General features: G+C 35.2%; 1 pseudogene; it reads left to right on the top strand.

Moving 5' to 3' along the window:
- The first annotated feature begins 1,711 nt into the window (after window positions 1–1,711).
- Window positions 1,712–25,720, top strand: part of LOC124521107 (protein SET-like) — a 176,729-nt pseudogene continuing 152,720 nt past the window's right edge.

The following is a 25,720-nucleotide window of genomic DNA, read 5'->3' as shown; positions in this document are numbered from 1 at the left end:
AAATTGGTGGAAGTCAACTAAATCTCTACCAGGTAAGACAATTTACATATCCATTAATTACCTGTAATTTAAAAGGAAGTACAAAACATCTCAAAAGACAATGAACAGGAATGGAATCCATTAACACAGAAGGGTATTCTATAGATGATGCATAATTTACTGTTGAAACACAAAATTTTTTTGGAGAGTAAAATCCAAGATCCTTTGGTCAAAAGGAATTTCAAAGAAAGGTTATTCTTGATTGCAAAATAAGGATGGCCTCACTAGATTAGGCTTCATTATTTACAAAAGGAAATAAACAGTAATTTACCATATTGACCTTCATAAATTTGCTTTGCTGGATGTTTTCATTAAAAAATGTCAGATTGGACTTTTAAAAGCCTCATAAGCCTAGAAGTGAAGCCAAGGACTGAGGTGGTAGGAAGGATAATGCCCCTCTCTCCCCGTAAAATACTTACATCATAATCCTTGAAATCTGTGAATTTCTTGCCTTATATGAGAAAGAGGAATTAGGATTTCAGATGGAATTAAGGTTGCTAATCAACTGACTATAAAATATTGAGCTTATTTTGGATTATCTAGATTGGTCCAATAATCAAAAGTTCCTTTCATATGGAAGAAGAAAGAATAGAAAAAGTGTCCAAGTCATATGATGTGATAAGAAATCAAACTGCAGTATGACATCAGTGAGATGGTGGAATAGAAAACACTAACCTTTAACCCCTACAAAAAAAAAGAAAGAAAGAAAGAAAGAAAGAAAGAAAGAAAGAAAGAAAGAGAAAGAAACAAGAATAAGACAGCTATTCATGAATGAAAATAGGCCTCGGGAGCTCAAGAGTACAATTAATAATTTACAGAATGTCACTAATATGGTGGAATGGGAGAACCCAGCCTCTATCCCCCCAAAAAGAACAACTAGACAATTATGCAAAACAAAAATAGCTCTGAGGGAGCTCAAATGTTTACTCAATAAAGTTCAACAACACAGTGGAGCAAAAATCCTAAAAATAACCACACAAAAGGGTAGGGAGAACAGTTTTATTTTGCCTACATCATTCCATCCCCCAAATAGGCACTTCTCAGAGCTAAGACTTGCTCTCCAGGGAAAAGACGAGTGTGGTGAGCAACTGGCTTCCCCAACATTTTGGGCCCTGCATGAAGGATATACTTCTGTTCCCCCACCTCCCGCCCATGCCCAAAGCTGAGATGTCTAGAGAGGTTAAGAACAAGGGAAAAGGCAGAGGCTATTGTGCACCAACAGGGGACTATAAAGCAACCAAAAACATTTATCTGGGGTCCTAGGGATTACAATTTCAGTGGACTGAAACTGAAGGTGTTATCCAAATTGCCAATGGAGTGTAAGTTTATAAAGGCAAAAACCACAAGTTTTATATAGCTTGTTTTTAAGGAATTATGATGGATGCTGACCGAGTAAACTGCCTATCTAATGCATGACTGGCTATTTAGTTAGTAGATGTGTCTATTTCAGTCCGAAGTGGAAGGATGTGTTCCAGAAAGTGGCCCAGATGAAACCGATGAATTGTTATGGACAAAGGTCAAATTCCATGGTATTCCAAAAATTGAAACAGGAGACATGCATAGGTCTTGCTTTCTCAATGTCCTTCCACCCCATTTTAAATGACTGTCTTTGAAATGCTTACTTCACTTTGGAATCTTATTTCACACCATCAATATCAGCCAGGTGGTAGGAATGACCATAGTTTCCAGTGGTCCTAGAGGTCTGCTCTGCAAAGATTCACAGCAGCCTTCACTGCTGAGGACTGCCACAGCCTTTGTGGATGATACAGATTCCCAAGTTTTCATCACTGATGACTTCCTTGTGGACCCCAACGAACCCCTCTGCAGAAGACCCTGGCAGCTTTTGCCACTGGGAAAATAAAAAGCCAGTACAGTGCTGGGGATCCTCTGCAGATTTCACTAAGATTTTCAGGCCACAGGTTTTTGCATTAGCAGATGCTAGCTGCCTGAGTCCCTCCCTTCTTGTCTCTTCCCACCTTTTGCTAGAGCCTAGGATCCATACCTAAAGAGAAGCCCCAGCCTCTGCAGCTGTACATGTGCAATATGCTGACTGGACCATCGTGTGCAGGCAGGAGGCTAGTGTCTACAGCCATACAATTGCAAGTGGGGAGTCAAGTAGCCCACAGCTGCTTCTGAGCCTGTTTCCCTATCGTCACTGGTCTTCATTGCTACGTAGTCCTGCTGCTAGCCCCTGTACCCAGGCACCTGCACATCACTGGCTCTGACTCAAGTGCACATGGACAGCCTATGTCCCAGCAGCTGCTTGTGTACTCGCAGTTGGGCTCAGCCCTTATTATGGCAGCTCACCACCACCACCATACATCAGCAGCCAGCTCCCACAGCCAAGTGTGTGCCCCAAACCATCTCTGGCCACCATTGCAGACGGCCCTGATCTGGACCTGAAGGTGTTGCTGAAGACCCCAATAGCCTGTGTATCTACTGTGAGCCCCCCTACAGCTCTCACCAAGGATCCTGCAATTGTCCATGTTGTGGACTCCAGATGCCTGAGCCAACAAGTCACCAGACACCCTTCAACCTGGAGCCACCACATACCTCTGCACTTGGTGTCCTGTATCACTGTACTAGACTTTACTAAAATGAAAGCACACTCTCAAGGTGGGATAGCAGGCAGGTTCTGCAAGGTGGAACTGGACCCTCGGTTGTTTTGGGATTGGTTATTATTGGGTCTCTCTGGACTGGTAGGAGCTGTGAGTACAGTGTGTGGTCTCTAATGGAGGCTGTCTCTAATCATTTGAGAAACTCCTCCCACTGTTTGGGAGGGGGAGTTTTTGACCCTATAAGGTTTGTATCAGAACTGTCATGGCAGCCTTTCTCCATGGTTGGCAGGGGAGGAAGTGAAGGGGTTGGGGGGTTCTGTACCTGCAATGCAAATGCATTATAATGAGCCTAGGGGTTACCCTGGGGCAAAGGTGGAAGAGGAGAGGGCATGTTTCACACCTGTGGCTCTTGATCTGTCAAGCCCAAAGTCTTGGAAGTGTCAAGGTCAGGATTTTGTGCCCCCCGGCTTTTAATGTGTAGCTTATTTATCACCATACTTGCCTTCTGCTCAAGTCTCCATCATTCTTTCCTCAAGGACTTGGGACTCTGCCTCAGGGCATTCCACCACTGCTCATGTCTAGTTGTATCTAACAGACACATGTGTAAGGCTACAGGGATCAGGAAGAAACAGGGAAACATGACACCACTAAACGAAGGCAATAAACTGCCAATAAGTGACTCTATAGAAATTTAGATCCATGAATTATGTGACAAAACATTCAAAAAAGTTGTCCTAAAGGTGCTCAGAGAGCTTCAAGAAAACACAGATAAACAATTTTATGAAATCAGGGAAATAATACAAGAACAATTAATCTACAGCAATGCAGCTGAGCAAAAATCAGTAACTGCACAGAAAGGATTGCTGAGGAGATTGACTTAGCTGAGATGTCTGAAGACAGTGAGGAACTGTGAACAAGGGCAGGAACTATCAGCATCAGCCATGGAGGGGGTACCACCCTGATTGCTGGTGGCCTGCTCTGCAGACACCCCCTGCAACCTTTGCCCCTGAGCACCTCACCAGCCCCCACAGAAGTCACAGATTCTGAAGCTTTCACACACAGCAAAGGGCTTCCTAGTGTTTGTCAGCATGGGCCTCAGCAGCCACAGAGGACATGGGCAGATTTTGCCACTGAGGTAACCAATAGCCATTGCTGTGGAAGCATAACATCCAAATCTTAGGGGATGAAACAAAAGCAGTTCTAAGAATGAAGCTTATAGCAATAAATGCCTACATTAAGAAAAAAGAAGAACGGGTATAAGGGATGTAATTACATTTATTCTGAAAATTGCAGAATGCAGAAGGATGACTTTTGTCTAGAGATATTCTTTTCTGCCATAGGCTATCATTATTTAGAGTGTTTACTGTGTGTCAGAAATTGCTATGCACTTCACATGGATTATCTAATTTAATCTTCACCATAACCCGAGGTGTCTACTATTCCCACTTCATAGATGAAGACATTGAGAACCAGAGATGTTGAGTAAATTATCCAAAAACTCATAGCTAATAAATGGCACATTTGGGTTTTTAACTTTATTATGCAGGATATTTATTTCCTCTGTTGACAATCTTTTTTCTTTTTAAGCATGTTCACAACTGAAAATGGTTTGAAATGCACTTACCTATAGTAAACCAGTGTTTCTAAGTTTGAAATTTTAAAATAACTTCTTATAAAAAAAAAGCTAATGTATTAAAATTGTTGGGTGAAGTTGGCATGAATCAAGAACATAAAATGTAGTAACTTTGGATAAGATTATACAACACTCAATTTCAGTGGGATCTAGAATGATCTCTGCCCCTAATTTTTTTTCAAATTTCCTATGATATTTATTTGCATCTTTATTTTTTGTATTTTATAAATTTTTAACAACTAGAATGAGCTATTATTATTATTTTTATTTTTTAAATATAATTTATTGTCAAGTTAGTTAACATATGGTGTGTACAGTGTGCTTTTGGTTTTGGGAGTAAGATTCCCATGATTCATCATGTTCATACAACACCCAATGCTCATCCCAACAAGTGCCCTCTCAAAGCCCATCACCAATTCCCCCCTCTTCCCTATCCCCCCATCAATCCTCAATTTGTTCTATGTATTTGAGAGTCTCTAACGGCTTGCCTCCTTCTCTGTTTGAAACTATTTTCCTCTTCCCTTCCCCCATGGTTTTCAGTTAAGTTTCTCAAATTCCATGTATGAGTGAAAACATATGATATCTGTCTTTCTCTGACTGACTTATTTCACTTAGCAAAATACCCTCCAGTTCCATCCACATTGTTGCAAATGGCAAGATTTCATTCTTTCTCATTGCCAAGTAGTATTCCATTGTATATATAAACCATATCTTCTTTATCTATTCACCAGTTGATGGATATTTGGGCTCTTTCCATAATTTGGCTATTGTTGATAGTGCTGGTATAAACATTGGGGTACATGTGCCCCTATGAATCAGCACTCCTGTATTCTTTGGATAAATTCCTAGTAGTGCCATTACTTGCTCATAGGGCAATTCTATTTTTAATTTTTTGAGAAACCCCAATTTTTTTTTAAAAATTCAAATTTATAGAAAAGTTAGGAGAATGGTACAATGAATATGTGTTTATTTTTGACATAGAACTAATGTAAATGTTTGATGATTGCATTCTGGTTTTAGTCCTTTTCTTCTCCCCTGCCCTTCTTCCTTCTCTCTCTCTATAATTTCCTTTTTTTTCTTCTAAATCATTTGAGAGTAAGTAGCAGGCATCATGACATTTTATCCTTTATTCTAAAAATTCACCAAATAATATTTTTCCCTATTTTATTGAGATATAACTAACAAATAAAATTGTAAGATATTTAAAATAAAGGAGAAAAAGTCAAATAAACAGTGTAAATTTATACCTGTGTGTCCACTGATGGACAAATGGATAGGAAAATGTAATGTATATCAATAGATATAGATATAGAATAGAATATCTTGCCATTTGTACAACATAGATGAACCTTGAGGGTATTATGCTAAGTGAAATAAGTCAGAGAATGACAAATCACATATGATCTCATTTATATGTGGAATCTAAAAAAAAAAAAAAACCCAAACTTATAGAATAGAATGATTGTTGGGGAATAGAATGGGAGTGTGGGAAATGGGAATCTTGGTCAAATGGTACAAACTTCCAGTTATATTCTGAGGACTTAAGTTATAGCATAGTAACTATGGTTAACAATACTGTATTATGCACTTGAAAGATGATGTGAGAGTAGAGCTTTAATACCTAACTACAATGACAACAACAACAAATAGTAATTATGTGCAGTGAAGGAAGTATTAACTAACTCTATGGTGGTAAACAGTTGACAATACAACTTGCAGTCCTAAAAAAAGTTCTGAGAATCTAATGTATAACCTGGTAACCATAGATAATACTGTATTGAATACTTTAAATTTGCTAAGAGTGTAGGGGTGCTTGGATGGCTCATTCAGGTAAGCATCTGACTCTTGATTTAGGCTCAGGTCATGGTCTCACATTCATGAGTTTGAGCTCTATGTCAGGCTTTTCATGGACAGCATGGAGCCTGCTTGGGATCCTCTCTCCCTCTCTCTCTTCCCCTACCATACTTGCATGCATTCACTCTCTCTCTCTCCCTCTCTCTCTCAAAATAAATAAACTTAAAAAAAAAAGCATACTTGTAATAAAGTTTTCATACCCGTTCTGGAGATTGGTTGAACAATAATGTGAACATACATAACACTAAAGATGGTAATTTTGGTAAATTACATATTATACACATTTTACTATAATTATTTTTCTTTAATTTAAGAAAAAACACAGACAGACAGAAAGAAAATTGACATTTATTTGCTGACTTTGTAGATGGATGAGGGTGATCACCAGCCAAGGATAAAGAAATGCGGGCAGCTTTGAGAAGCTCTAAAGGGTAAGGAAATGGATTTTCCCTTAGATCCTTCAGAAAGGAACATACACCTGCTGATACCTTAGTTTTCACCTGGGGAAAACCCAGTTTAGACTTCTGAACTACAGATCTGTAAGGTAATAGATCTGTGTTGTTTGAAAAATTCATGGTAATTTGTTACAGCAGCAATAAAAAAAACTCCCATAAACTGGCCATCACCCGAAATACCTATAAATTTGGATAAATGTGTCTATTCTTATAGTCCCCAAATGTACCAAGTTTCCTAGGCTTGGCAGGAAGTGACCTTCCTTATTCATCTTTATGGCTGGGAATCCTATAAACCAGGTATCAGGGCAGTTTTCCCAAGAGGGCTTTGTGATCATTGGTTTCATAAAATTCAACCTTAGTTCCTTAAAATTATCTGGTCACATCTGATTAACTGAGCATATCAAATATGATATTCCAGGCAAGAACTTGGTCACATATGTTTCCATTTATGTCCTACTAACAGGAAATATGACTATTACCAGCCAAAATGGGTTTGGTTTGGGAATAGTAGAGATGTAATATGGAGCAAGAAAGCTAGGGTACAAACTACAGATGAGTCCAGAAGATTAAGGAGAGGAATATTCTGTGGGGAAGAAGGAGAAAGTTGGGAGGGGTAGTTTTGAACTTAAGCGTGAATCAAGCGTGACTCCAGAGAAAAGTAAGAGTTCAGGGTAATGATGGTTTCTCACTGGTGAGTTTCTAGGATAGTTGATTGGGGAAGACAGAATCGTATTGAATCTATTCAAATAATCATATTTCCACAAAAATAGGAATACTTAGTAAGATTTTCTGAATTATAGAAGGAAAAAGATATCATTTACAAATGTTTAATTTCAGTTTACAAAAGCATAATTTACTAAACTGTTATGAATTATAGATAGCTTAATAGGAAAGGTATAGAGATTCCTTATATGTCCAGGAAACTAGCACATTAGACCATGAAGAAGGGGCACCTGGGTGGCTCAGTTGGTTGAGCATCAGACTTTGGCTCAGGTGGTGATCTCACAGTTTGGGAGTTCGAGCCCTGTAACTGGCTGGCTGCTGTCAGCGTGGAGCCTGCTTTGGATCCTTGGAAACTCTGTCTCCTTCTCTGCCCCTTCCCTGCTTGCGCTTTCTTTCTCTCAAAAATGAACATTCAAAAAAAACATGAAAAAGATTTCGAACATAATCCACAATCATCCCTCATGAATTCACTCGGCCTTACTTAATCCTTTTTAATGGTTTGTCTTGGGTTGGCATCTCATGAACTCATCTATTTCTTATTTGGGGTTCTAGAAATTCTGACTCAGTCCAATGAAGTGGGTCTAAAGCTTTATAAACACTGCTATCAAAAATTACCTTGCAAAATCCTTTTCCATGGATTTCTGACATAGTTCTTCATTAAAGGCAAAGAATTTTGGCTTCTAGCTAGTTACAAGTGCTTTCAGGGCAACAGCAGAACAAAACAAAAACTATCTGCAGATGATAAAAGATTTTAAAAGGCTGTGGTTTACTTAATACTGATAATTTTCAAAATTTGAAAGATTGGTTGAAAATTCATTATAAGAATAACACAACTGAAAAAGAAATTTGATTGTTTTTGCGGTATGCAAAAGAAGACAAAAATCAACCCCCCAAATTTTGGATATTTATAAACATGATTTGTAAGCCAACTTAAAAATAATATATATTATATCTCAGTTATAAAAATGAAAAAACATATTTACAGAGAAAAACTTCAGATATAGCATAACAATATAGTGACATAATGTGCCACAAATATACCAACCATATAGTTAGTATATACCAAGAATATATAAAGACTATCAAGTAAAGAAATTCTGTAATTCTGGAAAGGTCCTAAGCATTTATATATTAGTAATGCTCCATAGTTAAGTGATACGAATTTTAAATTTGAAACCAATGATATGATGCTATTTTAAATAAAAGAAGTGAAGTTACAACCAGGTTAACATTTTAAAATTAACTGAATTTATGACTGAAAAAACTATACTTCGTCTAATATAAGCAAAGTAGCCACAAGATTCTAATAAATAGAAACATATCATGGACAGCAAGGACAATGACAAATCTCTATGAACTTCCCATATAGCATACCTTATCTATATTAATATTACTTTAGCGATAATTTAATCCATGGAAATCTAAGTCTCTCTCCCGATTGACATCTCTGTCCATGAAACTCATCAATAGTAACATATCAAATAAACCTAATTATTTTTGGCACCCCTCTTTTTACAAAATGAAAAATCCTTTGTGAGGTTTCAGGAATTGTCTGGCAAATTGCAAAAATAATTTTAGGTGCAAAATTTGATTTATTGTTCAATTTTTAAAAAGCAATTGGACTTTTTTTTAATTAAATGTGTATTTATTTTTGAGAGAGACAGACAGAGTAAAAGCAGGGGAGGGGCAGAGAGAGAGAGACACAGAATCCAAAGCAGGTTCCAGGCTCTGAGCTGTCAGCACAGAGCCCGATGCGGGGCTGGAACTCATGGACCGCGAGATCATGACCTGAGCCAAAGTCAGATGTTTAACGGACTGAGCCTATCCAGGTTCTGCAGCAATAGACTGTTTTTAAGAGCAGTTTTAAAGTTACAGAAAAGTTGAGCAGAAAGTGTAGAATTCCAATATCTTCCTTCTCCCCATCTCTCTGTTTCTCCTTTAATTAACATTTTTATTAATGTGGTATATATGTTACAATTGATGAAGCAATATTGGTACATTATCATTGACTAACATCCATAGTTTAGATTAAATTTAACTTTTTGTTGTATAGTTCTACATTTTGCCAAATGTATAATGAATGTAATGTATCAACCATTACAGCATCATACCTGGTAGTTTCACTGCCTTATTCCTTATACTTCATGTATGCATCCCTCCCTCCAACCACTTTCCTCATCTCAGGCCATGGCAACCACTGTTTTTTGTTGTTGTTGTTTGTTTGTGTGTTGTTGTTTGTGTTTGTTTTAATGTCTCTATAGTTTTTCCTTCCAGAATATAACATAGTTGGAATTATACAATTATGTAGCATTTTAGACCGATTTCTTTCACTTAATGATATGCATTTAAGGTTGCCCTGTGTCATTCTGTGGCTTGATGGCAGCCATTTCTTTTTATTTGAATCACATTCTGTTAGAGAAATGTTTCTGTTCACCTATTGAAACACCTTGGTTTCTTCCAATTTTTGTCAGTTATAAAAACTGCTATGAACATTTGTATGCAGGTTTTGTGTGGATGTGTTTTTAGCTCCTTTGGATAAATACCAAAGAATGTGATTGCTGGATTATATGGTAAGAGTATGTTAAGTCTTGTAAGAAACTTAACAGTTTCCAAAATGGGTGTACCTTTTGCATTCCTGCCAACAATGATGATATGTCCTGTTGCTCTACATCCTCACCAGAATTTGGTTTTATGTTTTAGATTTTATTCATTCTGATAGGTATGTGGTGGTATGTAATTTTGATTATTCCCTAATGACATATAATGTTGAGCATCTTTTAATGTGCTTATTTGCTATCTGTGTGTCTTCTTTGTTGAAGTGTCCATTCAGATCTTCTGTCCACTTTTCCATTGGGTTGTATTTTGATTTTTACTTTTTATTATTTTTTTAAATGCTTATTTATTTATTTTGAGAGAGAGGAGAGAGAGAATCCCATGCAGGCTCTATGCTGTCAGCACAAAGCCTGATGTGGGGCTTGATTTCACGAACCATGATATCATAACCTGAGCCACATTTGAGTCAGAAACCTACCAACTAAGCCACCCAGGTGCCCCAAATTGTTTGTTTTTTTTAATGTTGAGTTTTAAGTTCTTTGTATATTGATGATATGTGTTTTTTTTAAATCATATATATGTTTTACAAATATTTTCTTCAAGTCAGTGTTTTGTCTTTTCATTCTCTTAATGGTATTTTTCGTGGAGCAGAAGATTTTAATTTTAATGAATTCCAACTTATTAATTTTTTCTTTCCTGGACGATGTTCTTGGTGTTGTATCTAAAAAATTCATTGTGAAACCAAAGGTCATCTAGATTTTCTCCTATATTATCATCTAGAAGTTCTATAATTTTACATTTTATATTTGAATCTATAATCCATTTTGAGTTAATTTTTGTGGAAGTGTAAGGTCAGTGACTAGGTTCATGTTTTACAACTACACGTTAACTAGATGCCAATTATTCCATTCGTTAAAAAGATTTCCTTTCTCCATTTGATTGTCTTTCTTCCTTTGTCAAAGGTAGGCTAAGTATGTTTGTTTGGTTTTATTTCTAGTTCTCTGTTCTGCTCCATTGATCTATTTGTGTTTTATTTTGCCAATACCACAGTAGCATTTTTTGTGTCTGTGTGTCTGATTTGTCTTTACAATTCTAAAATGTCTTTTTGATAACTAAAAAAGAAATAATATCCAGAGAACTAAGAACAACACGTATGTGACAGATTAGCTTTGTATAAACTTGATAAGTACTTGTAAAGTGAAGAATGAGAACAAATTTCTAGAAATAACTATAAAAAGATGGATTCTAAAAAATGGAGAAACTGAGCATATAAAAGTTCAGCAAAATCTATTTAATTAATTTCAATGTCAGATAACTCTTGAATTCGCATAGTGACTTTCCAAAGAACTCGAACATATGAATGTCTTAGATACCCTTAAGTTCTAGGGTATCTTCTGTAGTAAGTATAGAGAGCCAAGTACCAAATGCCCAACACTGTTGAATTGGTTAGACAAATGACAAATGTTTAATTCATGGAGTAGTAAGCCAATACATTATATTAGTAAACATTCTCAGTTGGAAAAAATTTAGTGTTTAATGTGTAAAATTAGAATATAGAATTGACACAATGTGATCACAGGTAAAAGGTGACTAAAAAGAAAGGTATAAATACTTAAACATGTTGACAGTGCTATACTGCATAAGGAGCTACATATGAAGAACTTGTGTAACTTTTTCATTTTCTGTAATAAACACATTTGCTTTTTAAGAAATTTTACTGAGAAATAATTTACATACCATAATATTCACCTGAAGGTCTACACTTCAGTGATTTTTACTGTATTTACAAAGTTGTGTAACCTCTGTTACAGTCTGATTTTAGAATATTTTCATGACACCCTAAACAGACCCTGTACCCATTAGCAGTCAGCCACTATTTCCTCTCTGCCCCACAGCCCTAGTCAACTACTAATTGACTCTGTCTCTAAACATTTCCCTGTTCTACACATTTCATGTGAACGAAATCATACAATATGTGGTATTTTTGTAATGGCTTTCCTTCATTTAGTATAATGTTCTCAAGTGTCATTCATGCTGTTTGTGTGTCAGTACTTTATTCGTTTATGATCAAATAATATTAGACATTTAATTTATCCATTCATCAGTTGGCAGACATTGATTCTACTAATACAGAAGTGCTTCTCCCTCATATTTACTTTGAAAAACAAGAAGGAAATTATTTTAAAATATCTGTATTTTGTCTTAAAAAATACTGCATGAACATTTGCACATATGCATATGTTTCTATGTGTATTGTGATGGTAACGGTGGAGTCTGTTGGAAGGGTTCCCTGGGTTAGATATGAGGGTCAAGAGAGAAGAAAATCAGTATGTACACTTGCTGTTATTATGTGGCTTATTGTTATTCCAGGATCTCCACATCCTATCTGTAGACTCCTCATTTCTGATAAAATGATGACCATATACTTAAGTGGTAAATTGTTCCTTTCATGAAAGTAACTCACCCTATTAATAGTTTAAACTTATTAATAAGAAAATCAATAATTTTGGTATTAAGTGCAAAATACACATGGCCAACTATTACCTATTAGTATATTTTATAGTAAGGCTATATAAAATAATTACCTAGACTCTAACTAAATTGGTAAACTTTAAGATAAGGTCATGAAATCATAGATGCCTTAATATCAGCAAAATTTAAATATTCAAATTATTTAAAAATCAGCAAAATTGAAATACTCAGGTCATATATTAAATAAAATATATTTTTAAATTCAAATATATGAAAATTGACTAAATATTCATTAGACTCAGAGGAAATACTTAACAAAATATCTCCAATTACACCAAAAGAAAAAAAGACACAGAATTGGAGGGATACAGAATTTATAGGATTTATTGGAAATCCTATAAAGTCATTGCACAAAGAAAAAAAACATTAAAAAAAGATTAAAAAGCTATCAAATAAATAATAAAGTAAGCTTCTAGAATTAAAGGTCTCATAAAGCAATTAATGAAAACAAATTCCATTATGAAGTTATAATTCATCATGGAACTTCAGAGGTATGGGGATAAAGAGACTCTTAAAATTACTGAGAAATAAAAACACATCAGGAAAAGGATTAGAATGACCTCCATATGGTAAATCTACACACTAGTGTGGAGTCTTCAAAATTTCTTGTTCCAAATTTCTAAACTAGAATTCTATACGCCGTCACAGTATGAGTGTGAGGGAGAGAATATTTATATTTTTCACACATGAAATATCTTCAAAACTCACTCAATTCACTAACGACTAGAGGATAAGCTCTACAACCAAGAAAGAGCATCCTATTGAATTCAGAAAACAGAAAATAAAAAACACCTTACAGGTAAAGGTGATGCTCTGGAGAAACATGAAGAGAAATTCCAGAATGACAGCTAAGCAGCACACCTGGAGAGCAGCAGCCATATTGGAACATTGGAATAGGAGGAAAATTAGTCTGGGAGGGATATTATTCAGGAGACAAAACAAAATAAAAAATCCAACACACTTAAATAAATAAATCACATATGTATATACATACTTACATGTTTATAAATTATATATGTATATGCATATTTATATATAATAATTTTTATATATAAATATATACATATAATATATTAATCTCAACATGGAGAAGAGGCTTATGTTTCTGTTGGTGATGAAAAGTGGAAAACAAAAAAAATTAATTTCCAGTGAAATTAAAAATCGTACAGCCATGGATGTTGATTTGTTGAACATTAAATCCTTGGTGGTGGCAAGTTAAAATATTGTCTTTCCTAAATACCAATCCTTGAAATTGGGATGTTTCTATATTAGAAGTGAATGAAGAAGGGAGGTATGAGTATGAGTGGAGAATGCTGTATATGAGAGATCTAAATTCTTATATTCCAGTTATGGAAATGTTATATTAAAAACTCAAACGTGAGGAGTATTTGTATGTTAGCTACAAATTGAGAGGCATCAGAAGAAGAATCACTTTGAAAAAATGCAAATTATTATTTTCTAAGATTAATGACTTAGTAAAGTGAGTGAGGAGTAGGGCATATAACTGTATGTTTAATTTTTAATTTATTAATTTAAGTTTATTTATTTTTGAGAGAGAAAAAGAGGAATGTGAACAGGGGAGGGACAGAGAAAGAGGGAGAGAAAATTCTAAGCAGGCTCTGGGCTGTCAGCTCAGAGCCCAAGGAAGGATCTGTGAGATCATGACCTGAGCCGAAATCAAGAGTCAGACGCTTAACCGACTGAGCCACCCTGGCACCCCCAATTACTGTATTTTTAAAGATTATAAAACTACTTGAATTTTGAAACTGACATGTATTTATTTAATTTAAAATGGAGTAAATTTAAAAATAACTATAGGAAATATATAGTTCATTTATTTCTATCAGGTAAAAAAAAGTGGTGAAGGGAGCAGAGAAGGAATGAATGGCAAGTACTTCTCACACCTTTTTTTCCTCAGTGATGAATCCCAAACTAAATAAAATACCAAAACTAAGGACTATTTGGTTATGAGAATCTCATGGTTGCAATTTAATAAAAGTATTCTTAAATTTCATTCTCCACAATCAAATGATCATGCACTGGTTATCTAGTTAATGACTGAAGAGCTCCTTTAAAGAGTAAGCAAGGATGCCTTTCTTGACTGTCCATATTCTATTTCCAGTGCAGCCAGCATACTCTAATATAACCCTACCTAGCTGCTTCACATAGATATTTTCCATTAATATGTTTCTATTTAGTGTTTTGCAAAAATTAATTGCTGCATGAATAATAGAGGCATCCATAGGAATGAATTTGCCACATATGTAGCTATTTCTATCATCATTATACTTTGACAGTTGTCTGCTTGCAGTGAAAGGAATGGCATTTTATAGCCTCTTTACTCCACAGATTTAAATGTTTTAGATGATAATTTTTCTAAAAAGACACTTTCAGGATGCAGAAAGAGACGCAAATGATCACAGTGTCAATTATAGTAATGCATTCACATAATAGATATAGGCAGTGTGGCATGAAAACTGCTCGTCTTCTTGTTACTAATAATATGATGCCAATCAATTTCCATACATGCAGGTAGTGGCTCGTGAGGTAGGTAATAAAAATGAACAAACATATTTTTCCTATTATCACCTGAAGCACACAAAACAAGGTATATTAGGTCATATTCCACAAAGTGAGAACAGGATCCGAGCAGCGATAGTCTCTCTTCCTAGACTTTTTCAAAGATACTATAAATAGAACGTGACATTAATGTTTATAGAGAAGAGGTAGCTTGTGGGAGTATTTGGACATTAATTTGCAGAGTAATATCAGATAATAGTCAAATCACTGTGAGCTCTCCAGGAAAGAATGCACAAAGTAGCTCTCTTAGGTGACAGATTATGCCTCTCTTACAAGAAGAGGGATTTTTTTTTTTTTTCTGAGAAGAAGAGGGATTCTTTTTTTTTTTTTTTGGTTTCTTAATGTTGATTTATTTTTGAGAGAGAGAGACAGAGAGAGACAGAGACAGAGAGACAGAGAGAGAGAGAGAGGAGCAGTGAGAGAGAGGGAGACATAGAATCCAAAGCAGCTCTCCTGAGCTGTCAGCACAGAACCTGACGCAGGGCTTGAACTCATGAACCGTGAGATCATGACCTGAGCCAAAGTTGGCAGCTCAATTGACTGAGCCACCCAGGTGCCTCAAGAAGAGGGATTCTTAATCTGAAATCCGTAGACTCCCAAGGGTCAAGGGTCCATATACAGAGGTCCATGAATTATGAATGGGAAAATTATATATGACTACAGTCATAGTATCAGCAGTGCCTATGACTTTGTCCCTAATAGAAATCAGAGATGTTATATATCACAAGGCACTTACTGCAGATATTTTGAAATACAGTTTATGTTCATTAATATTCCAAAATTATTGCAGTTTTGGCATACTAGTGGAATTTATTATTTTAGACATTAATAAAGAAACAATAATATAATTTTGTTAGTATTTTCAAAACTTTATTTCAATATAGTTTCATTTATATTTAATTCTATGTAGTTTATTTATATAGGAACATTATTCCGAAAAGGAGTCCAGGATTTATAAGAGTGGTAAAGTGATCCATAGACCAAAAAATGGTTATTCTCTGGTTAATTGCAAGGGTAAAAATGTTCTTCTTGTGAATTTGAGAATGTTTCAGGATTGAGCACTCAGGTAAATGCCAGGAAGTCAGATGTTGTTTAGAAATGGCTTTGAGGATTTTTTTTTTCTTTTGAATGGAAGGGAGAAGTGCTGGACATTTTAGAATTCTTGTAGAGCATGTACAGGTCTAATGTAGGAACATGAACTGTAAAACTTTTGTAAGCCTTTAGACAGTTTAAAATACTGTATTTTAGCACCAAGTCAGTGGGGGAGGAAGAGAGAGATTACTTGGACAGATGGGGATAATGGATAGGGATTCCAAGTGTTGTTGGGGACATTCTAAAATGACCAGAGCGTGATTTAGCAGTCCATTTTCACTTATTGATTTTTCACTGGTGATCGAATTGAACTTATTTGTTCATCAGAAATTGCCCCTGGCACCTGATTTTTCCTCCATTTTCTGTTGGTTTCTCTTTTTTCATCTAAATCATGTCATATTAATCCTCATTGCCATCTAGCAACAGAATATGGCACTCTTGAGAGAGGAAAGGCCATGTGATTTACAGTCTTCTGCTATAGCTGCTAGGAGGACTGACAGTCAACAAGAGATCAGTGCTTCCTTTTTTTTTTTTAGTTAATTTAGTTTTTTATTAAAAGTTTTATTTTTAACAATGTAAGAACTGAAAATTAAAATTACCAGATACAGGTTAGGGAGTATTCTCTTTTTCCATTCTTTTTTTTAAATTTACTCATTTCTTTATGTATTCATTTTGAGAGACAGAGTGAGCGCATGTGTGAGCAGTGGAGGGGTAGAGGGAGGGAGGGAGAGAGAGAGAGAGAGAGAGAGAGAGAGAGAGAGAGAGAGAGAGAGAAACTTAAGCAGGCTCCACACCAATTATATTGCCGGAGGCGGGACTCGATCTCAGCACTGTGACATCATGACCTGCGCCAAAATCAGGAGTCAGATTCTTAACCAACTGAGCCACCCAGGCACCCCTTCTTTCCGTTAATTTGGCATCTAGTCAAACATACTCAAAGATGCTTGCTGAGTTTTCAAACATGTTACTGCTGGGAAAGAGCAATTCAGAAGGTGTATCTAGCCCTGTCAGTTTTAACCATTCTTCAGGAAGCTTTTATGAGTATATCTCATTGGTGCTGTGACTCACTTGAAACATTTTTGACATTTATAAGTTTGATCTTTCTTCACACTGTGTATTATAAATCCATACAAATGGGAACTGGTATTTTATGTAAACTCTTGCATAGACTATATATATAGGCAGGTGCACTGCCATTGGCTAACAAATTTTAATTAAAAAATACTGGGGAAATTTTTCATGACAAAAAAAGAGAGATGGTGGCATATAATAGACATTTTCCCCCAAGTATTTACATTTGTGCTACTTTCATGAGGAGCCTGCAACACAGTGATCTTATTTTGCATCGTGGTTAGGGATAACTATATTTGAAAAAAATAGCGATGGCTTTATAATAATGTGCCTTTAAAAAATACTTACTTTAAGAGTTCTTCTCTGGCTAAAATTCTCTTACTGTTTATTTATTTGAATAAATTGTTTTGTTGTTATTGATTTATTTACCACACTCTTACTGAATAAAACAAAACAAAACTCTACTTCATTGTATTCATTGACTCTCAAATTGTGCAGACACTTATTACATTATCCTTCTCCTGTTCTCCTTTGCTTCAGGTCTCATATATTAAATGTTTCCTAGTGGTTTCTTAGGAGTAATGAGATGACTTCTAATCCAGTTTAAGCCATTTGATTATCTTGTGCTAATTCTTCATTTTTGGCAATTTGATTACTAGCATTAGAATCCATTTATATGATCCACAATTTCTTATCATAGAGATAATAGCAAACCAATGGTAAAAGTCCTTGAAAATCTTATCCTCACTTGATGGTGGATAATATTTTAACATCTTTGAATTAGAATAGAAAAATAGTATATTGTTTTTCCTTCATTGAAACTTTTCTCTTTTTTATATCCAAAGATACTTTATATCTACTGAAGCAAGGAAAATAAGCCTTTACACATAAGTATATTCAAAAAGGAAAAAAATAACAAAACTTTTTAAAGTAAGAAGTAAACCCAGATTGTTCTTGCCACCTTATGTATAACTTTTTTTTATGTTTCATAATTATTTCTTCTTTTTTAAAATTTGATTTACAACTGATACATAATATTAGTCACAGGTGCAAAACATAGAGATCTGACATTTTTATATATTATGAAATGATTACCTTAATAGATCGGTTATCTGTCATTATATGAAGTTATTACAATATTATTGATTGTATTCTCTATAATGCTGTACATTATATCCCATGGTTTATTTCATAACTGGGAAATCTGTACCTCTTAATCCCCTTTACTGATCTTGACCATTTCTTCAACTTCCCTCTGAAAACAACAGTTGGTTCTTTGTATCTGTGAATCTGTTTTTGTTTGTTTTGTTTTTTAGCTTTCACATATAAGTGAAATCATATGGTATTTGTCTTTTTTTTCTTATTGTAAATTTTTGTCATCTAGTTTGGGTGGTTTCTATGATTCTTCAATCCATTCATGTCAATATAGTATACTTATTTAGAGGATGAACTTTGGACCTAGACTGCCAGGGATTAAATGCTGACTCTGCCACTTCCTGGACATGTAACCTTGGGCAAGTTACTTAACCTCCTTTGCCTCATCTCTAAAATGGGCACATTCTATTGGACAAAGAAGTAATGAAGGCCGCCCACACTGAAAGTGTTGCAGAAATAAACTACACATCTTGAAGGGAAGAGTACTGACACATTGCAAAGGATCCTTGACATAGGGACTATAATTTATTGACGGCAATTGCCATCAAGATATACCACTTGTTGATTAACTAAATCCAAAATACATCTTTTTATAGGATAACTGTCTGCTTTAAAGGTGGGAATATCCTTAGCCTACAGTATCCCATCTTTCTGCTCACCAGGTTAAATTTGGACTCTCTGAAGGGCAGAATGAACATTTCCTATCAACACGTTCTTAACAAAGCTCTTTGCTTAGTTTAAGGTAAAACTTTAGACTTTTCAAAGGAAAATTCTGCTCTTTCATCAATGGTCTAAGACATTTTTTATAAGTGTCTTTGTTGAAATATATTCATCATAATTATCTACCACATTTATTTTTAAAAATGCGTATTCCTGAACCCAATATGACAGTCTTTGGCAGGTAAGAACAAGATATTTTTCCTTCTTTGTTTTTTTTTTCTAGCGATATTGAGATACAACTGACATACAACATTGTGTAAGTTTAAGTGGTACAACAGGATGGCATACATATTGCAAAATGATTTCCATAATAAGGTTAGTTGTACCTTCACCTTACATGATTCTCCTTTTGTTTTTGTTGTTGTGGTGAAAGTATTTAAGATTTACTCTTTCAGAGAAGGAAAAAATCTTCCTCTATGCTTCACGGTCTTCCAGCTGAATTAAAAATTAAACTTACATGAGACAGATTAGTGGGAGAAAAAAAATCAAAGTTTTATTCCATGCACATGGAGGCTCAATAATGAAATTGAGACCTAAAGAAATGACCAAGGAAGATAGTTTTTATACATTTTAGACAAGGAGACAATATATTTGTGAGGAATTGACAACATGAAGAAAACAGGTGTTTGAGAATTTTAATTAGTAGGAAATTCTAAGCAGAATTTAGGCAGAAGTAGCAGATTAGAAAAAAGGAGGAAGGTTTGTTTCTACAGCTTTCTTGGCTTTAAAGCTCCTGTAACTGGTGATAAGGATGCCTTTTTTACTTCTTAGTACAGGAAAGATATTTTTGTATGGGAGATTTGTTTCCTGCTTTCAGAGGACAGATGAGGGTCTGATTGTCTTTGCATTGGCTGTTTCTTAAATAACTTTTATTTAAAATAATCAATATGCCAAAGTGGCATAATTTGGGTGGCCTGCACTTGGCCCCTACACTCTTAGCAACTTTCAAGTATACAATACATTATTGTTGTCTGCGGTCACTATGTAGTACATTACATTCCCCTATTCATCTTATAAATTTTTGACCAACATCCCAGTTTTCCCAATCTCCCAACTCCTGGAAACCACTGATCAACTCTCTTCTCTCTATGAGTTCAGATTTTTTAGGTTCCATATATAAATGATATAAAGTATTTGCTTTTCTTTGATTCATTTCACTTAGCTTGATGGCCTCAATGTCCAACATGTTTTCACAAATGGCAGGATTCCTCCTATCATATGAGAAATAAACCACTGTGTGTGTATGCATGTGTATATATGTATGCGATATATGTATGTGTGTGTGTGTGTGTGTGTGTGTGTAGGTATATATATATATATATATATATATATATATATATATATACACATTTTCATTACCCATGTATTCATGGATGGATACCTAGGTTATTTCCATATTTTGGCTATTATGAATACTGCTGCAGTGGACATTGGGGTGCAGATTTTCATTCAAGATGGTTATTTCCTTTCTTTGCATTTATATTTGTGCTTTGAGGAAGGAGTCTCTTCTAGCCTTTATCAGCAGTCAGGAGGGACTGCTATCTTGTTTCTCTGCCCTGGTGAGCTGTACAATATGCTCCGAAGCAGTCTTGCATCTCTGGCCACGCATCTCTGGTGGAGGGAGATGCTGACTTGCTTCTCTGTCCAGATAGGGCTCTATAATGGGCTCCAGGGCTAGAATAGCCCACCAAAACTGAGCAGAACTGAGAACTGTTGACCAAGCTTACTGACCCAATGGGGCCACCAGCTTCACTCTGCAGATGAAGAGAGCCACTACTTCAGATCTCTGCTTGGTTGCTGTTGCAGCTGGAATTCAGTCTGCCAATATCTGCACACTATACTATGAGCCCTAGCCCTCTGCTTCTAGCTGATTCCCCCAGTGATTCCTGTGAAGTGATAACCTAAGTAGGCTTCCTGGAAGCATCCCATAATGTTGGAGAAGCTGGGTATTCACCTTGGGCTCTCCTTTTCCCACCGGAGAAATTATAGATCCTCAGTTCAGCATGGCACCTGCCTATGAGAGGGTGATGCAGTCCTAGTGAAATTTCACCTTTTACCCATTTTATGTTTTTTTTTTTCACAACTTCTGTGGTCCAACAAGATATTTTAGTCTCACCTCCCGGTTCGGGGATCTTTACAAAGGCATCTTGTCTATGGATAGTTGTTAGTTGCTTTTTCTGTGAAGGCAACTAACGTCAGGAACAATCAATTTTGCCTTCTTGCAGATGTATTTTATTTATTTTAGTACAAATTTTAAGTAAATCTATGCATAATAATAATATTAGAGAACTGTTGGTTTATTACATATTGGGCTCCCATGTTGACTGCATAAAAAAAATGTATGTGTGCTCCTGTAACACTCAGAAGCCTTTATCTTTCTCTGTAGTCTGAAAGAAATTGTAATAGCCCTGGTTAAATGTTTTCCCTTATCATTTATAACATTGGGAACAAGGTAATATGTCTTCTGTATTCTAACTCCAGAAGGCCAGGTATACATACTCTCCCACCTTTTCTCTGGATTTAGAGAAAACTCTGATCCAGTGAAAAGAGTAGCGTGTGTGCTTAAAGTAAACTTTGTAACCAGCAGGGACTGGGGAGATCCTCTTGGATATACAGTATATTAAGTTCCAGAGGAATGCTCATAAATAAAGGCAGGGACTTGAAATGGAGATGAAGTCTTACACACATACACGTATAAGGTAAAAGTCACCAGGATTTAGGTATGTAGTTAACCTTCATTTTATTCACAAGCTATAGGTGCCAACATCTTGCCAGAAAAATATTTCAGGCAAGAACATTAATTAGCTGCTTTCAATACCCTTGGAAGGATGGGGGGAACAAATGTCAGAGAAAGTGCATGATGATCTCAGGAAATTTTTAAGTTGCAGAAATTACAGGATACCAGGACTGCTAAATTCAGCTACCTGCAGTACCTAATTAATCGATTCATAGGAGAATATCTAGAAGACATAGCATAACCTTTCTCTCAGCCAAAGTCAATGTGCCTGCCCACTGTTGTTAATGGGACAAAAATAAATGTTAGCTCTTATCTATCTCTAAAATCTTGTGAAAGTGGCTTTCTTTGGCAGAATCTAAACTAGAACTCAGCTAGGAAGTTGGTGTGGAAAATGTTTTCTATGCATCATGCCTGAGAGATATAGGAGACAACTAGAGAGTTTCGTGTATTGCTGAATGTAAGTAGTTATTATGCACATTGCCTAAACCATAATCATATGTAATATTCTTCTTCTCTTTTCTTAGATTAAAAAGACTGGGATGCTTGTTAGAATGTAGGTTCCTAGTATATATACTTGAATATTTAAGTTTTGAATCAAATTAAAAAAAAACTACTACATCTTTAGAAAGTAGTATAGAACTTAAAAATATGTCTCACAATGTAAAAGACAATAAAAGGTTTTTGCATAAAGTGCAAAGTGTTAATTTTATAACAATAATTTTCCAGATTGGTCTTAAGAATTTTTGAGTCTCTTCATGTTTCTATAAGGGAACAAGTAAGGATCTCCTCTACAGCCATTTTAATGATTCTAAATGTGAATGACCACAAAGTTTTAAAGAAATCTACCTTTTATTTTTGAGGTAGGTTAAATTATATTTTAAGTATTTATTTTACTTACAGTGTAAATTATATTCATCATATAATTTTCTTAATAAAATATGTATGAGTGGAAACAATATCTAAAGTATGGAGGCAGGACTTATTCTCAAAAGTCCCTTTCTCATCTAAAATGTGTGACTCCAATTTTTTGGCTGATTTAAGAAAAAGAAGCCGATAATATTCAGTTAAATTTTCCTAGTATTCAAGTTACTTCAAACCAAGTTATATCTGGCCTGAAAAAACTATGTCTCCAAGGAAACTTAACCTTATTCTCTTGATAAATCTATAAATACTTTCTGGGGGCTGCCTCTCTTACTCTCAGAGTCTTCTCATAACTTTATAGCAACTGGTGGAAAATTTAACAAAAGCATCTTAAGTTCATTTCTTTTCAGTTCAGAACTTCCAGTGCAAGATGAACTTTTTATGAAGTTCCTTTTCTCCTTTTAACCCCTTACCTTACTCCATCAACATCATTTACCCGATGATTTCTTATTCTGCCTGCACCAGGCTGTAATCAGAAGGACGCTTCTTTGTTCAGTGTTCCAGCCTCCCTTGGGTCAGTGCCACCTTTGCTGACATACTTGGTCTTCTACTATTCTCTATACCTGTAAGCAGCGGACAAACTTTTTCTCTCAGGGATAGTGCAATAAGATTGATAACCTGACAAAGCAATTACAGTAAAACTCTATTACAAAGCACTACACTATTTCACAGATTCGATTACACCTTGGGTCAAACTATGAGCACTGTGTATATTGTGCATTTCTCTTAATATAACATGGAAGGAGCCTACAAGCTAGGTGTTATCTTATCCTCTGACATCAGCCTTATTACAGCGGTCTCTTTTATTGCATTGATTCATGTTGCCACATAGAAAAAAAAATACTTTCTATGCAATTTTCAAGGACTAGTAGATAAACAATGTCAAAAAATAATATCCGGCATCACTTTGTCTTGTAATATAAACTTATCCCATTATATATTGTCCCAGTTATTTGAAATATAGTTGGTGATTTAGAGTAGTAAGGCAAATATTTTAGAAATGATTTTCTATGAAAGATGTTATAAGAAGATATGATATTTGCCTTAAATAAAAATGTTTATTTATATGACTGATGATAGCAGATAGATTGAATGCCTGCATGTCACATACCTTCATCCCGTAGTTCTGTGCACTCCACACACTGATCTCACATCTTCAGGACTGACTTATCTGTCAGACACAGTACCTGGGCCCATACTGCTTTTAGAAGGTCACAAGAATGTTTTGATTTCCTTTAAAATCAGAAGAAAATAATGTTTTAATATATGATAGTAATATATTTGCCTTTATACAAATGCAGTTATAAAATGACAGTTTAAGTTCTTTTTTGATGGAAGGGACTACCATAATGGTAATGTGACCATGTATGTCTCTGCTTTCTCCATGGTTGCCTGCTTCGCTATCCAAATGTGTAGCCAGGAAGTATAACATCCCTGGGGGAAACAGGTAAGAGTTCTGGAGGCAGGTTAACAATTTTCCTGGGAGAATGAAATCCTTGTTGCCCCTCTATTATATCTTCACATACTCTGTAAAGCATGTTTACATACATTTTTCTGCATCCCTTCCTGAAGTATAGATTCAATTTCTTACTTTCCAGAGAGCACAAACTAAGACTGCCTCTGCCCTTCACCACCAATTTCAATCTTTTAAAGCATAAAAATGTTCTTATAGGTTTATTCTTTCCAGTTATAGTTTCTTTTATAATGACAGGTTTATTTATAATTCACCTACCATTTTCAAGAGTACAATTCAGTGGTCTTGAGTATGTACACAGAGTTATACAATCACCATCATTACCTAACTTTAGAACATTTTCATCACCCCAAAAGAAACCATGTACCCGTTAGAGTCTTTCTTCTAAATATATACTTCCAAATAATACTCCGTTGTATAAGTACATTACTTTTGTTTATTCATTCATAAGTTCATAGACATGGGTATAGTTTCTGATTTTTGGCTATTAGAAATAATGCTGCTTTGAACATTTGTGTACAAGTTTTTATGTGGACATATACTTTCAAGTCTCTTGGATTTTTACCAAGGATTAAAATTGGTCATATGGTCATTTAACTTTTTGAGCTATATACAAATTGTTTTCAAATGCAGTCAACTCTTGAACATCACAGGCTTGACTTGTGTGAGTCTATGCATGATTTTTTTTAGATAAATACAGTACAGTACTATAAATATATTAGCTCTTCCTTATGATTTTCTTAATAACATTTTCTTTTCTCTAGCTTACTTGATCTTAAGAATATAGATAGGGGTGCCTTGGTGTCTCAGTCGGTTCAGCATCTGACTTTTGATTTTGGCTCAGGTCCTGATCTCACAGTCAAGGGATAGAGCTCCATGTTGGGCCCCATGCTGAGTGTGGAGCCTGCTTGGGATTCTCTTTCCTTCTCTCTTTGCTCCTCACCTGCTTGTGTGTGTGCATGTTCTCTTTCTCTGTCTTAAAATAAATAAATAAGCTTTAAAAAAAAGAATACAGTATATACCACATATAAAAATATGTATAGTTGATTATTTACATTATCGGTAAGGTTTCTGATCAACAGTAGGCTATTAGTAGTTGTTTTGGGATATGTAACTTACGTGCAGATTTTCAACTGTGCAGGGATCTGCACAGGAGGTCAGTTGTTCAAGGGTCAACTGGACTTCACATTTTCACATTCCCACTAGCAATTTTGAGTGTTGTAATTCTGCACATTTTCACTAGCACTTGTTACTGCCTATCTTTTATTTCAGCCACTCTTGTACATGTGAAGTAGTATCACATTGTGGTTTTGTTGAACATTTCTCTAGTGACTAAGTTGAGCATCCTTTCATCTGCTTACTAGCCATTGAATATTTTCTTTGGAGAAATGTCTATTCAAATTATTTTTCACATTTTTAATTGACTTATTTGCCTTTAATTTTCAGTGCTAAGAGTATTTTGTACCTACAATGCCATTATCAGTAAATGATTGCAAATATTTTCACCCATTCTGTGAGTTATCTTTGAATTTTCTTGATAATGTTCTTTGAATCACAAATGGTTTTCATTTTATGAAGTTTATTTTAATTATTTTCTATTTTTTTCTTTCGTCACATGTGCTT

The sequence above is a fragment of the Lynx rufus genome, unplaced genomic scaffold (genome assembly GCF_022079265.1).
Source record: "Lynx rufus isolate CCGP_SWC_20201006 ecotype Redwood Valley unplaced genomic scaffold, mLynRuf1.p SCAF_3, whole genome shotgun sequence".
NCBI classification, from domain to species: Eukaryota; Metazoa; Chordata; class Mammalia; order Carnivora; family Felidae; genus Lynx; species Lynx rufus.
This window is presented reverse-complemented; position numbering and strand designations above follow the sequence as displayed.